The sequence below is a fragment of the Mus pahari genome, chromosome 1 (assembly GCF_900095145.1).
Source record: "Mus pahari chromosome 1, PAHARI_EIJ_v1.1, whole genome shotgun sequence".
NCBI classification, from domain to species: Eukaryota; Metazoa; Chordata; class Mammalia; order Rodentia; family Muridae; genus Mus; species Mus pahari.
In genome coordinates, this window is record NC_034590.1 from 142,746,963 (window position 1) to 142,765,311 (window position 18,349).

General features: G+C 39.5%; 1 protein-coding gene across 3 annotated transcripts in view; it reads right to left on the bottom strand.

Annotated features, from left to right (window-relative positions):
* Prkg1 (protein kinase cGMP-dependent 1) overlaps positions 1 to 18,349 on the bottom strand; it is a 1,174,992-nt gene that overhangs the window by 603,970 nt on the left and 552,673 nt on the right. The gene's annotated exons all lie outside the window — the stretch shown is intronic.

Here is an 18,349-nt window from a genome sequence, read left to right on the forward strand (position 1 = left end):
GAGAGAGAGAGAGAGAGAGAGAGAGAGAGAGAGAGAGAGTCCCCATGATCCAATGAGTTTAATTAGTTTCTTGCCTGAATGTAAGTGGGAGGTTACTTAATAGTGGAGCAAGGACAACTTTTCAGTGGCTACATTGCTAAAGAAATTGGAAGTCCCTTGGCCAACAACTATTCACTGCCAATACTCCTTTAGGAAGGGGCAGGGCCTAATGAGCCTTTTCGTTTCCATGGTGAAATATTGACAGGCCAAATCTTGTGCAGGTCTTGCAATGGCATCTCAGCTACAATGAGTTCATGAGTACAATGCCCACATCATGTTCAGAAGACATCTTTTTAACTAAAATGGCTTTTCTCACATCTCCAATAAACATTAGACAAATTTTTAAATATACATGGATCTGAATTATCTGCACATTAAGTAGTATGTAGTAAATGATTATACAGTTATGAAGAAAATAGGCAAATTTATGCCAGGTACAGGTATTACATAACTTCTTTAATGATCATTGCCCACTGCAGGCAATGTTAAAAGAAAAGAAATTAGCTTAGTATTGAATGACTGAAGGAAACCGCCAACTTATTTTTTTATGAAAGTATGATACATTAGAGTCAAAAAGGGAAGCAATTTTTGTTGCAGTACTGCTTAACTTAACCAAAATATCTTATGAATTGAAATAGCTTTTCATTTTTATCATTTTATGAATAAAGTAAAGAAGCATAATTTCAGTTAACTTTTTGAACTTTAGTTTCTTTGACAGGCTGTCTTTTGAAGGAAAAATTCAAATTATAATGGCAAAGGAGAACAATCACACACACACACACACACAAATGGTTCAAATGTGTCCTATGCTATGTTTATGGATATCTTGGAAAGACTATGAGCCCAGTCAGTTCAGGGGAAATTTAACGAATCATTTTATCATATATTTTTCTTTCTTTTGTTTTTTTCCAGTAGTAAAATGAAATATAATAACTATTCCACTTGTGATTGCTTTCTTCTCCCTCCCAAGTGTGTGTGTGTGTGTGTGTGTGTGTGTGTGTGTGTGTGTGAGAGAGAGAGAGAGAGAGAGAGAGAGAGAGAGAGAGAGAGAAAGAGAGAGAGATATTGAGACCTGGGTGGACAGGGGGTGGGGCTGGGGAAAGAGGGGAACATGATCTGGTATTAGGTGAGGGAAAAAGACTGGAGCCCTGAGGGCCAGCAGAAAGAAAGGAAACCAGCAACCTCAGTAGTTAGGAGCTTGGGGGGACCCTCCAGAATGCGCCAGAGACCTGGGAGGTGAGAGACTCTCAGGACTCAAAGGGAGGGACCTTAGATGAAATGCCCGACAGTAGGGAGAGGGAACTTATAAAGTCCACTTCCAGCAGGAAGACAGGGCATCAAGTGAGGGAGGGGGTTGACACCCCACAGTCAAAACTCTCACCCATAATTGTTCTTGTCTGAAAGAACTGTAGGGGTGGAAATGGAGGAAAAGAAGGTCCAGTGACAGGCCCAAAGTGGGACCCATCTCAAGGGGAGGTCCCAAGGCCTGACACTATTACTGAGGAACACTCACAAAAATGAACCTAGCATGACCGCACTCTGGAAGACCCGAGAAGCAGCTGAAAGAGTCAGAGGCAGATATTTGCATCCAGCCAATGGACAAAAGCAGCGGACCCTCTGTTGTTGAATTAGAGAAAGACTGAAAGATGCTGAGGAGGGCGATCCTGTAGAAGGACCAGCAGTCTCAGTTAATCTGGACCCCTGAGATCTCTCAAACACTAGACTACCAACCAGGCAGTATACACCAGCTGATATGAGGCCCCAACACACATACAGCAGAGGACTGCTGGGTTTGGGTTCAGTCAGAGAAGATGCACCTAACCCTCAAGAGACTGGAGGCCCCAGGGAGTTTAGAGGTATGGTTGGGTAGGTGGTGGGAGGTGGAGACATCCTCTTGGAGACGGGTGGGGAGGAAGTGTGGGACTTGGAACAGTCGGAGGGGTGGACCGGTGGCGGGGAATAAACTCTGGAGTGTAAGTAAATAAATAAAAGATTAAATAAAAAATAACTATTCCAACAAAGACAAGGCCCAACACACCAGAGTTGGACAAGACAAACAAACAGGCGAAGAGCCCAAGACAAGGCGCAGGAGCACAGACCCGCTTGTTCTCCCACTCAGGAATCCCACTGAAACACGAAACCGGAAGCCACAATACACAGGCAGAAGACCTGGCACAGACCCATGCAGGCCGTGTGCATGCTGCCTTGGTCCCCGTGAGTTCATATGAGCGCTATCATGTTGATTTAGAGGGGTTTGTATCCTTGATATTCCTCAACCCTTCTGATTCTTACACCTTCTTTGCCTCCTCTTCCGTGGGGTTTCCTCATCCCAGCGGGGAGAGTTTTGATGGAGACATCGCATTTCGGGCCTGACTGTTCTCTGCATAGTGTCTGTTATTTGTTCCCATCTGCTGCAGGAGGAAGCTCCTCTGAGGATCGCTGAGCAGTTACTATGCCTTTTTCTAAGGACACCCATTCTATCACGCTAATTTTAAGCTCACTGGAGGAAACTACAAATAAAAGAAACTAGTGGGGGCTAGCCAAGTTTTTAACGAACCTTTATATATTAATCTCTCTTTGTAGTGATTGCTATTAGAGACTTCGGAACTATACCACAGTAGTAACTGTACGACACTGCAGAGAAAGTGGGGTGAAGAAAGGAGTTTGTCTTAAGCATTTCCTAATGAGCTATTTGGTGCAAGCTCTTTCCTCCTCTAAGTCTAGGTTTCTCAGTTATGAGAGCAGGTAAGTCCATTTCGAACGATAACCATTAGGATTAAACAGGAACACTCGGATACAGAAACAGCAATTTAGTAGGCACTTCCAAGAGATTTATTCTTTTCTTTTCTCTTCTCTCTTCTCTCTTTTCCCCTAAGCACTACATAAGTGCTAAAAACTAAAAGTAGGTATTTTAAAAGATGTTAAACATCAAAGGGTTGTCCAACTAAATGGGATAAATACTACAAGAATGGACCTGTGCTGAATTTGCTATTAGCGTTCACAGGACTTTCCCTACAACTCTCTATTCATATTAGTTATTACAGAATCTTAATTGAGTATTCTAGTCACTTTTGATAGTTCTAAGTTGATCTTTTCTTCCAATGCATATTTAAAAGTTGTGAATAGAGAGACCTAGTTGACCACTCTTGGGAGTAACTACCAGGCCTTGGCACAATGTGGCTTAGTAGGTAGGCCTTTAAAAATCACCTAAGTTAATTGACTGACATCACAGAAGAACTCCATTCACACAATAGGCTATTGTAATGTACTAGGCAAATGAGGTCCACACCATTACTGTGAATTACCGGAGGTACAACATAGTTATTAAAGCCACAATGGAAACAAATTAATTAATAGAAACTAATTAATTCTCCCCAAATACCTGGAAATGTACTTTATTGTGTGTTTCTTTTTAAAGTAAGTGGAAGTAATTTGACTACAAATGTCCCATTAAGTTCTAGTGTTAGGGATAGGGCATACTCTCAGGAGTTCTAGGTCCTATTCTGACTGTAATTTAGAACCCATCACGAGATTTTTCAACTAACTAAATGAGATTCTCATCTCAAACAAGAGAGTGGGAGAAAGCTCCTGTAAATGATACACAATATGCCATGCCATTACATAACGTGAGCTAATCCACGAAGCAGGAAAGTTTCACCGCAAAATTCTGTGTGTCTGGTCTCCACAATACCGCACAGGTAAAACAAAGAAACTGGTGAAGACTTTATCTTACCCACACTAAAATCATCTGCTTCAGGTACCGTATTTCCAGTAATTATTTCAAAATTATCTTGACATTTGCACCTGAAAATATAAGCCATTGAAGCCCAGAGCACATGATATTCTCTTTGCGCCATTTCTCATTACTGGTAAAGCCAAAATTATCAACCCAAATTCACTTTCCAGTTCAATCTGCATTTCCTTTTGATCTGGCCCACATACAAGATCTCAATGCCACCACTAAAGATCAAATTTGCACTCACCATCATAATTATAACAGCTTTTAAAGATACATAACACACACACACACACACACACACACCCTCAATTACAGAAATACATAGCATCTCTTGGTAACTTTCACAAGAAATTCAATGCCAAATAGGTGTTGAGCATCATCAGGATGCTATAAATGTAGCCTAAACAGTGCTGACCAAATCTGTCTCCAAATTTATTATTTTTTTTTTTCAAATTTTTTGGACAAGTGTTACTAATTAAAACAGATAAGTTAGTAGTAAGAAAGACAAAATTTTATCAATAAAGCTTATAAAATTAGATTATATATTAAAGAGTAACCTGTGTTTGAGTAGAGAATATTCTACAATTGAAGTTAAGGAAGATTCTTAGAAACTAAGAGAGTTAAAAACAAAAATGAACAGTGGGATAATAGTGCTGAGATATCCCAATAATTTCAGTAATAGAAATATTTCTTAAATGTTCGAGGTATGGAACATAAAGGAAGAGTTTTATTATGGAGGAGCAAAACTTAGCTAAGAGATTGTTAGGTGTGTGTATGGGTGTGGGATGAGGTGAGGTCGACAGACAGCTGACTCACAGATCCTCCTATGGATGGAGTCTAAACATCTCCATCTCTGAAACTCTGAAAGAGTTTTACATGGCCACTAAGGTTTGGTCCTATTTGATTGATTTTTTCTTTCTAATTCCTCCAGCTGACAAATAAAGGCTGAATTAAGAGAGTGGTAACTGTTAGTTAGCCTGGATGCAGTAGAAAGAAGATAGCAAATATGAAAAAAGTCAAGCACAGATGGGTAAAAGTAGGTCTACTGTGGAAGGTGACAGGACTCGCACCAGCTTGAGTGAGGTAAGCAAGCATGGTTCTGGCAGGTCTTGTCCTTTTCCCTGATGCCCTCTGCCTTGCTAAAGACCACTAGATTACATTCCTATAGCTAGCCACTCAAGTCTATTCCTTTATTTGGCCACTTCCTCCTCCAGAGGCTGACTATCAATAGGTCCAGCTATCCAAGTGTTGAAGCCCAGCGCACCTCCCCATCCCTCTTTGGTTCACCTAATTAATACAACTAATTAAAATTAAACACCTCATCCTGACACAGGGATTTCCCTTTAGCTTTATAAACCACCATTTTCCTATATGTCACACCTGTCTCCTCCCTAAGCAGAGGCAGTGCTTCCTCCAGGTCTTTCCCCTTTCCCTTGTTCCCTTCCCCTTCTCCTTTATCCTCTGTCGCCTGTCTTTGTCTCTCACTTTCTTGCTCTTTGTCCCTTTGGGGCAGGTAAATCTCTTTCATGCTGAGAACTCACTGGGTCTTGGTGTTCCTGAGCCAATACTTTTCCTTTCAGAAAGGAATTCCATATTAGGACAAAAGGAGACTTGAAGGAGAGTCTGTGGGTCTCCACTGGGAGAGGCAGGAAAGAGGACAGGATAATGCAAAGCTCTCATAGTGAACACCTCAGGGAAGACAGACTTTGATGAAGTCTCTCACTTTATCGACTATGTGGATGACACCCTATTATGGGCTCCTTGCATCCTTCTTTCAGATAAAGTAGATCTGACTTTCATGAACGGTCAGCTGACAAAAGGGCTTTCTGTTTAGGGATCTGCTGTGTCCTTCCCTCTGCAGCGACACCTTATGTGGAAAAATAATTTCACATGTGACAACTATGAACTATATTCACACTATCCTGCAAAAGAGAGAAAAAAAACCAATTATAACTTTAAATGAATATAAAATTTGCCAGCGATGTCATTACAGGTTGAAATCATTTTCAAATAATATCAAAATAATAATAGAGTTGATCCTGATTAACTTCTGAATTTTGGGGGCTGAGATCAGACTTTTGTGCGATTGGTGAGCTCAGTCTTATGAAACTGATCTCATAACTTAATGAGAAAGTATTCCGGTTTCCTGTTAAAAGTGAAAATAATACAAGCCTCAACAAATCACCCATCAAAATTCCTTTCTTTGCTGCTGCTTCCTTCACGTTTAAAAGCAGCTGGTTTCCACTGCATCCCTCAAAAGCAGGCTCCCTTTCAGCTACAAGAGAGCATGACCCAGGGAAGGGCTCTTTCCAGAGAAAGGATATTCTACCATAGTGGTTAGATATTTTCACAGTTCAGGAAATTGAGGTTCAGATTATCATGTGCTATATAAAAACTAAACAGTAAATTTGTAAAAGACACAGTGGGTTTGAAACCATAAACCAACTGGATGTGTGTTGGAATTTGGTTGAATGCTGAATGTCACTGTTGCTGCCCTTATTTAGAGATCTATGTGGCTTCTTCTCCTTTGTAATTTCCTTTCCACTGAGGAGACTGATTTTAAAGCATTGCTTGCAGTATGCCAGCTTTTAAAACACTAACAAAAAGACCACAGTAATCATGTAAATATCCCCCCAGGAATTCTGAAATTAGCTATAACATCCAAGCCTACATAGAACTAGGTAATGTTTACAACTGCTTTTTTCACCTTTGGTGGTTAAAAAAATAAAATCCTTCTACTAAAATCAAGATGTAAATCTTGCTATTGTTCCTGACCTCAGTCAGAAGCCACACAAACAAATCAAATCAGAGATAATAATATTTGGCATTGATTTCAGCTCTGAATCAAAAATCTCCCCCTCCCGCCCAATTTAAGCTCAACAGGTTTTATAGTTTGTTTGTTTTTGTTTTTGTTTTTTAAATCTCTGGCGCTAAAACTGACCAAAAATCACAGTGCTATATTTCTTTTGGAAGCATTTAGAAATTTACATAAGAGTGTGACTGCCTATCTGTCCCACTGCCTAATATTATGGTAAGCTGCTAAGTGCTTCTTGTCTTTCTCTATTCAAGAGAAAGAAAATCTAAAATGCTAAAGCAGTGACTGACAGCCCAGGCTCATGTTAATCCCAAACCACTGGCAACTGTCAAGGCGCTTCCGCAGAAAGAGTTTCTATCTACTCTAAAACTGACACAGGTACTCATTCTGGTTCAATGTTCATTGGGCACACACAGAAAGGCTTCTATCCAATTCAGCTTGGACAGCAATCTATCCCTTGACAGAGAATGCTACCTGGGCAAAAGTTAGGGACAGATTTTTATGGGGCCAAAAAGTAGGTCCAGCTTGCAGAAGTGCTCCCTGTGTAAGCTGTATTAGCTTGATAGTAGAGCAGCCTCTGTTCCTAGCAGGAACTCTCATTGAATCTTCAGGCATTCGCTGATTAAAAACATGTACCCGATTTGTTTGCAAAGGGACAATTACAATAATTTTATGAGAGAATTATAATGAATCAAAGTAAACCAATTTAAGCCAATCAAAGGGACAATTTACATATTATTCAGAGTTCAATAATAGCAATCTGCTTTTAGTGATTAAATACAATATGTATTAATTCTTATTCCTTCCATTCTTAGCGTTTCACAATACTCATCAAGAATTCAAAGCAATATGCATTAAATTACAGAGTAGTTAATGATGTATTGGGTATCTCCTGGGCAGGGGAATATTTTTTTCAAGGATGTTAGACACTTTTTGAAATTGTTTAACAGTAGGACAGGTAAAGATGCATAGGAGTAACTTGTTTTAATCAAGCCAGGAGAGTGTTTCTACAAACCATGCAGCTAGAGGCATGAGTGGGTGAACAGCTTTCAGAGGTTCTAGGAGAATCAGCGTTTTGAGAGTACTGTCAGATGAGACTGGGTATGTGATGGGTGCACATAAGAAGTGAGACATTTACCTACACTCTGAAAGAGTACTACCTTCACCTCATATTGCCAGGCCAGTTAAAGGTGTGTTTCCAGTTATAGTTTGAATAATCTCTCATTGGCTTGTTGCACGGGAACACAGTTAGATTCACAGCAGACTCTTGCCCTCTTCAATCATAAAGAGAAGGACTCTGAGAAAGAGGCTAGGTCCATCGTGTAAGAACACACCCCCTGACTTAGGCATTGCAATCATTAAAACACAGTGTACATTTTCTTAAGCTATAGTCCTCATAGGAGTCAATGGGGAGGTGAAGTAAAATAGAGTCAACTGTCCCCAGACCTGAATTTCAGTATGCTTTAGGAACAGCACCCCACCAACTCCATTTCTAATACAATCATAGCTAATTACGATGTTGCAGAAAGTCCTCCGTGAAACGAGAATTCTTTTTTTTTTAAAGATGTATTTATTTATTTATTTATTTATTTATTTAATGTATATGAGTACACTGTAGCTGTACAGATGGTTGTGAAACTTCATGTGGTTGTTGGGAATTGAATTTTAGGATCTCTGCTTGCTCTGGTCAACCCCACTCACTCTGGTCGGCCCTGCTCACTCTGGTCAGCTCTGATGGCTCTGGCCCAAAGATTTTATCTATTACTATATGTAAGTACAATGTAGCTGACTTCAGAGACACCAGAAGAGGGCATCAGATCTCATTACAGGTGGTTCTGAGTCACCATGCAGTTGCTGGGATTTGAACTCAGGACCTTTGGAAGAGCAGTCAGTGCTCTTACCTGCTGAGTCATCTCTTCAGCCAGAAATGGGAATTCTTACTCTAGCTCATGGTAAGGCTCCTCTTTTTCATGTGTAAACAGTTGCCCTGAGGACATGGAAGGTACCCTTTAGCATTAAATACTTTCTAATTCCCTGACTCCAACTCACTGGCCAGACCTAGGAGAACCAAGGGGTGCCATTCTTCTCTGTGTGGTAGATCCCTCCAGTATAGTCTGGAAAGAACAGAAAGCCACTAACTCTTCAAATGTGATTCCTCTTGAGTACCCCCCCAAGAATGATCCTTAAGTCACTTTAATATTTTAGCTTTCCCACTGATGGAAAGTCTCAACCTAAATATACACTATCACATAGCACAGTCGTAGGTGAAATAATGATTTCTGACACAGCTGAGGACTTCTAGTTGGAAGGGCTGTCAGGAAAGTTTAGAAGAATATACTTCACCTAGGAAGGTACAAAAGAAAAGAAACAGAGGCCATCCATAAAGCAAATTGACTTTCTGAGAAAAATTAATATTGTGTGTTCAAATATGACAGTCATAAATGACTCTATGCTACTCTTTTACTTGGAAAAAAATTCTAATCCTTGTCATAAATGTCTTTAAATTTCTCCTAAAGTGAACGACACCCTCAGAGGAATCACCCCTCCTCTCTTTCTCTCAAGCCCATTTTTATATCAGATGTTGGTATCATTTTATAACTCCACAGCACTTGGATATTCTGATCCTACTTTGCCAGCAACCTCTAAGCAGATAGCCAGAACAATGCACAGCAGTATTGAGAACATGTTTTAGTATTTTAATCCCATGAGATCAAAACACACGTGAAGTTCAATGTAGCATATTTTTGTCTGTCAATGAAGGATTCTATCAATGGACTGTTTTCTTAAAATGAAAATCAAGATGCTTCTCGTAATTTTACCAATATCTGTTAACATTATTAACCAACTTCCACAGATCTGTTATGTAAACTCGATACTCACAACAACCATAATTATTTAAATGGTTGTTATCTCCATTTCGAGGTGGAAGAAATCAAGATCAGTGACACGAAATAAACTTTCAAACCATACGTGATAATAAATGATGGAGCCAAGTTCAAACCTGAGAAGCCTTACTACAGAATTTCTTTGAGGTCAGTGACATGTTCTTGACTATAAGGTATTTAGGCACACACATCACTACTGGACATGTGCATACAGTTATATAAAACTATGGTTTCTAGGCTTTGATGGAACCAGTTCTATTAGTAACCTAGCAGCCTTAAAACCATGTAGGCACTATAACAAAGGCGGTATGATGATTTTTAAATAGAGTGATCTTTCCTCTCAACCTGTTCTGACACCTCACATACCAATTTTATGAAGATATCAAACCAGTCCGTTTTCAGGGGAATCATGGATCCTTTTGCCCATAAACTCCTCTAAAATAGACTTAATCAAATAATGTACCAGGTCAAATTCATAATAGCTTAAGAGCATAACTTGTGCCAGCATTGAGAAAATATACACTTTTTTCTTCTGTATGGCAATGCAATTGTATCATGTATAGCCACCTGGCTTAGGTAGATCAGTATTGAAGTGTTAGTTTCTACATCATCATATTTAAATTATTTAAAAAAGCATCAAATATTCCAGAGCTTCTGATGAGGCATTGCCAATAAGGAAGCTGTGGTGTAAATAAACTGTACTATCTTGTAGCGCTAACTTGCTGTGTGCTGACAGTGTTGGTGTTTATTTCATTGAGTGCTTTGAATGCATTAGTCTATTTAGTACTCATACAATCAAATCAGGGCAGCACAAATGTAGAAAACATAACAGCTAAGGAGATAAAGGCAGAGAGATGTAATTTTTCCAACCTCATAGGACCTCACAAGCTTGGGTAGGTTCCTGAAGCTTTGCTTTAGTATTAAACCTGGTTCAACCACTTAGAAGCAGAGTGTCTAGCAAGCTTCCACACATTTCTTGACATTGGTTTTCTCTTCTGTGCATAATGTCACCTTTCTCATGCTTTTGTGATTGAGACCTTTGGCTGCATTTAGTGTTAATTTCTTAGCCCCACACCCAGCAGCACCACATCTTACCTGTTATCTACCACTTTCTTCTATAACAGCATTCTATACCACCCCTGGTCATTACAGTTAGGTGACCAATGGCTCTGTCTTTTCCTGCACATTGGACATCTTAAAATTGTCATTTTCCAGCATGTGGAGAGACAAGTCTGAAGCCAACATGCAATGCTATTGTAAAAATGTTCACACTAGTCTGAAAGTTGGTTTCTGTGGGTTTCTCAGTATAAGGTGGAAGGAAATTAGAAAACATTTGCTATTTAAAGTTGCCTTAATAGAAAAATGGACTTAAATAAAAAAGTCAACAGGTATAAATCTAAATTTTGGGTTGAAGCAACACAGAGAAAGGAATGAAGTTATTTCATGTGTATCTGTGCTCTACATATAGTCAATTATACCTCAGAAAGGATAGAGAAGCCATGAACTCCTCACTGGTCAAGTTGAAGAACTAAGGTAATGGTGCACATCCATGATCCCAGCTACTTGGACAGAAGGCTGAGATAGGACAGTTGAAGTTGTGGCCAACCTGGGCTACATTTTGAAGTCAAGGCAAGTATGGGAAAATAATGAGATCTTGTATCAAAATGAAAAATTAAAAAGTGCTGGAAATGTAGCTCAATGGTAACAAGCTACCTACCATGTGCAAAGCCTTCAGTTCAATACCAAGTAACACACACACACACACACACACACACACACACACATACACACTAACCCACATATGTGCACACACATACTATTCTTTGTACTATACAATCTTCTAATCAGAAAAGACTGGAGATAAAGATAAAACTGGTATTTTATTCAGTTAATTATAGTAACGTCTTCAAGAGGAATTTTAAGAAATAAGGGCCTCAAGTGTATTTTCCAACTTGAGTGAAGTATTTTTTCTTACGAGGCCAGAATACGACTCAACTCCCCATTTAAATGGCATGCTCACTCTCTACATTAGCAGCTGCTGACATTTTTCCATTGATGAGTTGAAAATCCTCTGGCAATGATGCTGTATACAAGCGAAGAGCAAGAATTCAGAACAAAACACCCCAACGCCTTTTCCCCATGAAATGTAGGGGCCAGAGTTTGCCAGTCATGAAGAAGTTTTGTGGGAAATGTTCTATGACACCAAGGCAGTTTTAATTTTAAAGTGAAGGCAATTAATTGCCTTTTCTACAACCTCTCCCTGGATCGTGCAATGTGAAGTTCTCAGCTTGTCCTGTACTGTGCTAAATGAAACCCTACTGGGCCGTACGGTCTTCCCAAATGCTCAGATGTGCAAAATTGCACCAACAGTATGAGCGCTGGCTAGAAATAAGCCCATGCTGATTGAGAAAGTTATCCAGGAAGGTGGGGCATCTTGGTGGGGAGAGGTTCAGGGCTCCCAGCTTCACTAAAGCAGTTGTGAGCACTGAGGATAAAGATCAATGTGTGTATTCAAAGAAAGAGCAGAATGCTCAATTCCAGCATGCTCGGAGAACACTTTAAAATTAACTTGATGCTAATTCAGAGAACTTATTCTCCAGGTGGCTTGTGGCGTCCTTCTGCGTGTCCAGCTTCACTGAGGGATTCTTGACACAACTCTGCTGGCTCCCCCCTACTTCTCTAGCCCTTCTGGGTTCCTCAATCAGGGCATTTGTGCCCTATTTTGTTTGTCAGCATTGTTTATACTCCTGTAGCTGGCTTTAGAAAATGCAGATAACAATTCTACAAAGGACTCTGAACATACTGTGCTGCTCTCTTGTCACTAGGAACTGTTGTTGTTATTATTACTTGTTATTATTGTTGAATATATATATATATATATATATATATATATATATATATATATATATAAAAACAAAACTCAACTCAGCATGTAAATACTAGCTCTTAGGTTCCCCTCACAGTTTGGCTGCCAACATCTAAAGTTGTGTAAGGAGCATATAGACACTGCAAATGTTTGCTCAGTAAAGACTCAAATGAATTAACGAAACAGGAGGAATCTAAGGGAACACTGTGGGGATCTTAGCTCTTGATGGGCACATGTGACTGCAGCTTTAAGGTTCTGGGACCTTAATGCTCTGATGCTCTCCATTCTGGTCTTCTGTTGACATGCCATGAGTCAAACTGTCAAATCCCTTCTCAGACATCTGAATTTCTAGTATTTGTTGATTCTCCTGCCTCTAGATTCAGAGATTACATTTTCTACATTTAGTACCTAAGTAGTCTTTAAATACAATAGCAATGTCAGTTGCTGCATTCATTAATTGCTTCTTACATAAGTTTAAAAAAAATCTTTCCAAAGTATTTTTTGGCAGCGGGGGAGGGGAAATGCTTCTATATAATTTGTTTTTCTATTTTTCTATTTCCAGACACATTATGTTGTCAGAACTCAATGAAACCACCCACCCAAGAACATTACCACCCTCAGTTGATCCTTACCCCATCTTTGTTGGGTAAATAATATTCTCTGAACTCCCAGTTCTTATTTATAAAAGTTGGAGACGGTATACTGATCTACAGGTGCTAACTTTATATTTCAGGTGTTTGTCATCAAACAAAAGCAAATGTCTATGTGCGTGACCAGAAGTTCTATGAGGTTTACCTTATTCTAGTCTGAGCAGAGTCTATTCTAAAAGAATTTGCATGAACACATGACCTGTTAGAATAGTTACAGTTAGTTCACACATTGGATATATTTGAGACTAAGTTCATATGCACTTTAATACTTATATTGCTGGCTAGTGTCATCCATTTAAACCCAACAGGATAATTAACTGTCATGTTCCTAACTCTAAGGACAATCATGTCAGGGTTGGAATAAAGTTCAGTTGTGTATGGGCACCTTCACAACTGCTTTGGAGGGCATGTTTTATCACTTCTTGTTTTACTCAGAAAACAAACAAAAAAACTAACATCACCATCAACAAAAACCCATCACTGGTTCTCTTGGCATAGCAATTTAGCAAGAAAAGCCCAGAGACCACATTGACTTTATTAAGAATTGCCCCAGAACCCAGGGAACTCCCTGAGACTAAGCCACCAACCAGGAGTATACAAAGGCTGGTTGGTGTCCCCCAACACATATATAGCAGAGGTCTGGCTAGTCTGGCCTCAGTCAGTATGAGAAGATGCTCTTAATCCTTGAAAGACTTGAGGCCCCAGGGAAGGGGGAGGTCTGGTGGGGAGAAGCACCCCCTTAAGGGGGAAGAAGAATGGCATGAGCAGCTGTGAGAGGGGGGGACTGAAGAGAGACAATGACCAGAATGTAAATAAATAAAATAATTAAAAAACAAAAAGAATTTGCCCCAAAGCTCTAGGCCCTTCCGTTTTTTCTATTTTGCCTAGCTTCAAATGGTATGCAAGTGAGTTTGTGGAACTGGTATGTATGCAACTATGTGCAACTGGTATGTGTGTGACTGTGTGCAAGTGATGTGTGTGCAATTGATGTGCAAGCGAGTGTGTACAACTGGTGAGACAGTTTTGCTTTCATTTTTGTCAGTTCTTTATTTGAACCCTGAATATATTTAAAAATGTCTCACATTTTTAATGTAACAAGTTATTAATGGATGCCCCATAAATAGAAGAGACTATGATGAAATCAAAATTAAATTGATACTAGTTTTCCCAGAAAAATGAATGACCTTGATTCTTGTTGGTGTTAAATAACTGGTTATTTAAATGCAAGGTGCTCAGTTACTAGAAGTTGGTTCACGTCCAAGACACATGTCTCATAGATGTTTGTTTCTATGAGTGAGGCGTCTGGAGATGGTGTAGAAGAAGCACGCTTGGCTCTGTTTCCTGGACAACCTTCCTTTCTGTGACCATAACACAAACAATAGACAAGCCATGCTGAGCATACATGGTGTTACATTTGAGAATCACCCCTGTCCTTTAAGTGCTATTTGATAGAAAACATTTAAGCTTGTGTTTCCTCTCCTCTCACCACCAACTTACATAAACCAATATCATATTGGTGCTTTTACAGTTTGGGTCATGGAAAGAGGCACACCAAAAAGACACAGGGGCTTCTGGTGCCAAGCCTGTGCTCAACAAACCTTAAGGGCACTGTGCAGTTCAGGATGCAACACGGAGTCTCAGGTCACATGCCTCCCAATTACGATGTAAGTTACTCTGAATCCAAAAGCAGTGGAGAAACACATGCAGAATAAACCTTAGTGTGTTTTTCCATCTTGAAACTTATTTCTAAGCTAATATGTAGTTCTAGCAATGATGATTTTATACCAAGTATAATGTTCACTTGAAAGGTAACCTCACCGTTGGGGGAATGCAGCTAAGGGGCAGTTTGCCAGACCAGCATATGAGAGGTCCTGGGTTTAATCTGTAAAAGACTCAGAGAAAATAAAAAATAAAAGTGACCTTGCTAAATCTGAATTGTTCCTTGTGCTTTCGAAAAATAGGCAATAGCAGTCTTTCAGAGTTCCAGTTAAGAGACTCCTGCTATGGCAATCAGAAAAATGAATCATCAAACGGCGGTGATCCATCTCCAGATGATGCCCTCAATTGTATTTATTTTGTCATTTGTCATTCAAAAAAAGAGATTCAGGGTCAAGAGCTTAGGACATGTCCCAAATATTGTCACTGCCTTTTATCCCTACCCCTACCCCTACCCCTACACACACACACACACACACACACACACACACACACACACACACACCACTACCACCACCACCACTAATACCACCACCACCACCACTACCACCACCACCACTAATACCACCACCACCACTAACAACAACAACAACAATAGAGACCCTACTATTCTTTCTTAGAAATCTTGGTTAGCAGAAACTCACCAGTACAAACCAGTATACTAACATAAGAATACACAATTCATTCTCAGGCACCTAGTATAGGTCATTCAGTTTGAACTAATTTTAAAAATCTTAACACTATTACAGGATTACAAATAATGGCACTTTATACCTCTTGGATAAAATGGGATCATTCTTAGTAATGTTCAGCAGCATTTTTTATTTTTCACAACAATTTTTGGTAGTAAAACAGGTCTTTATTACCTCTTTGATAAATATGCTGGTGAAACTATTTCAAAAGTAACCAGGGTGACTAAATTGCCAACTTAAACCAATCATTCTTATTTACATAATTCAAAGATAACAAAACACTCCATTCTACTAATCAAGATCGGAATTCAAATGCAAAATCTTCTGTTGTAAACGTGAAGGTTTACAAAAATGTCATTTGGGTGTTTATTTTTCTTAGATTTCTTTCTTCCTCAGTTCTCCTCTTCCTTCCCCTCCTTTCTTCCTCCCTTCCTCTGCCTTTTCTCCTCTCCCTGGTCCCCCTTCCTCTTCATGGTTCTTGTTCTCTTCCTTTTCTTCCCCTTCATGCATATCTATTATTTGCTGGCAGTGTGGTTATAGAAATTTGCTTCACTGAGTTCAGTTCTCGTATATAGAATGTATACAATGTAGGTTTGGACTCTGCAAGCTGTGGATAGCACCAAAGATAACGTGGGCCAAGAATCTTTTAAACCATCTGACATACAGTAAGTCCTCGGTAAAGTAGGTACTACTGAGATACCTGGCCCACAGGTTAATACTAACTTTTTCAAAAGTCAGATCAGAAAGTGCCTTGATTGTGTTTATTTTATGCGAATGAGTTTTGTTTTTACCTGCACACAGGTATGTGCCATCCATCCACACGTGATGTCCACAGAGTTCATAAGACAGAAGGAGTTACAACCTCTGGAACTGGAATTGCAGATAGTTGTGAACTACCATGTGGGTCCTAGGAACTAATACCAGGTGCTCTGAAAGAACAGCATGTGCGCTTAACTGTGTGCCAGCTCTCCAGTCACAGACAAACTCATGTGGATTGAAAGGGCATGTGATACTTACTGCATACACATTCTAATCAGTTTTTATTAAAAAAATTAACTATATTGAAAATATTTCTTTTCAGTCTCTCTCTTACAAACACACACACACACACACACACTCACACACACACACGTCATAACTGTACTGCAGATGGCAACAACATATAGAGATTGGTTCACTTGTTGTAACTCTGATATAGTAGTATAATATTTTATAGTATATAGTGGCATGGTACACTAAGATCAAGAAAAGCTTGAAGCTTCTGTGATTCCTTTGCAGTATCCATAACTATTTTAAGATTAAAAGTTTGTTTATTAAACAGTGCATAGCTACTCAAACTCTATCAAGTAGGAAGGAGGGTCTGTTAATGTGACAGTACAAATAAAGAATGGAGAAAAGGTTTGCTGTTGTTGTGACTTTTTGTTCACTTATTTTGTTTTGTTTTTTGAGAGAAGAACCTATGTAACCTTTGGGTGACTCGGAAATCACTGTGTAGTTGAGGCTGGCCTTGAACTCACAGTGATGGCTGCCTCTGAACACTGAGTGCTTGGAGTAAAGGCAAAGCCACAATGCCCAGCCAGAATAGAGATGTTAAAAAGTAGCATGCTCCTATTTAATCTATAGTTTGTTTTTTCTTACATAGAATAGAAACTAGCTTGGTCTTTACTGGATGCCTAGGCTATAAAACTTCCTACTTATAGCTCCCAGCAAATCCTGGTAAAGTCATCTGGTGCTCTCTACTATTAAACAGACTCCACTTAGAGGGGATGGGAAAACACAAGGCACATACTCGAGTAAACATACTGACCACATCCTATAAGAGGCTGTTAGAGACAAGGGCCTGGAGAAGCACACGAGACAGGGGGCAGTGGCCTCAACAGTTCCTCTGTTCTGATAAAGCCAGGGTGTTTGACTGATGATGATTCTACTAGAGGAATGTAACCCTTGGGTGACTTGGAAATCACTGTGCAGTCGAGGCTGGCCTTGAACTCACAGCAGTGGCTGCCTCTGCTGCATCTGTTGATGGTTGCTAGGGAAAGAGACTTTTTTTTTTTTTTTTTTTTAGCAGTGTGGTCACTAGTGAGTTGTCCCTGCTCCTGCTCCTGTAAAAACTCTCTCATTTATGCTTATGGAAGCCTCCCTAAGAAAACTCACTGAGTCACATAAAAAAAAAGATATAAAAGTTGACAGGGACTAGAGGAGACGATGAAGGAGATCAGAAGGAGTGGGAGGGAGGGCAAGAAGTCAGCAGGAAATGAATATGGTAAATGTACCTTATATACATGTATGAAAATGCCTTAATGAAAGATATTATTAATATAATCAATACATACTGATTAAATACTTAAAAAGATGTCTGTGAATAAACATCCTGTAGATCATATCTAAATGTGTGATGATGCGCTAGAAAATACAAGAGAGGCAATTACAGAGAGCATGCAACATTAGCTTGTTCAGAACTGCCTTGCCTATACCGAAAAAAAAGATAGAAGTTATATTTCTCATTGCATCACAAAGAACAGTACAATATTCTGCCATTACAACTTCGTGTATTTTCTCTACTTAGTAATAGTTTCTCCCAGAAAGTTTTTATTTGTTTCATAAGCTACCTCTTTAAATTTTATGGTACAAAAGAAGGTATTCCATGAGGCAAACTACAAAGACATAGTCTTGTTTGGTTGCTTGGGCACTCAAGTTTCCTACTTGTGAAATTCATTAGGCAAAGAGACTATGCAATCTGGGATGGAGCCTCTGGCTCTAATGTACTAATCACGCCTTTTGACTTATGCATGCAATAAGGAGACGATTGTCTCTAATGCAATCTGCTGTATGCATTATTTACATCCTCTGGTGCATTAGTAAGCAATAGGAGGAGCGGGGTGGGGGGACGGGGGGGAGGAGGAGCGGGGACGGTTCAAGGGCCTCTTGGTGCCTGGCTAGTAGTAGA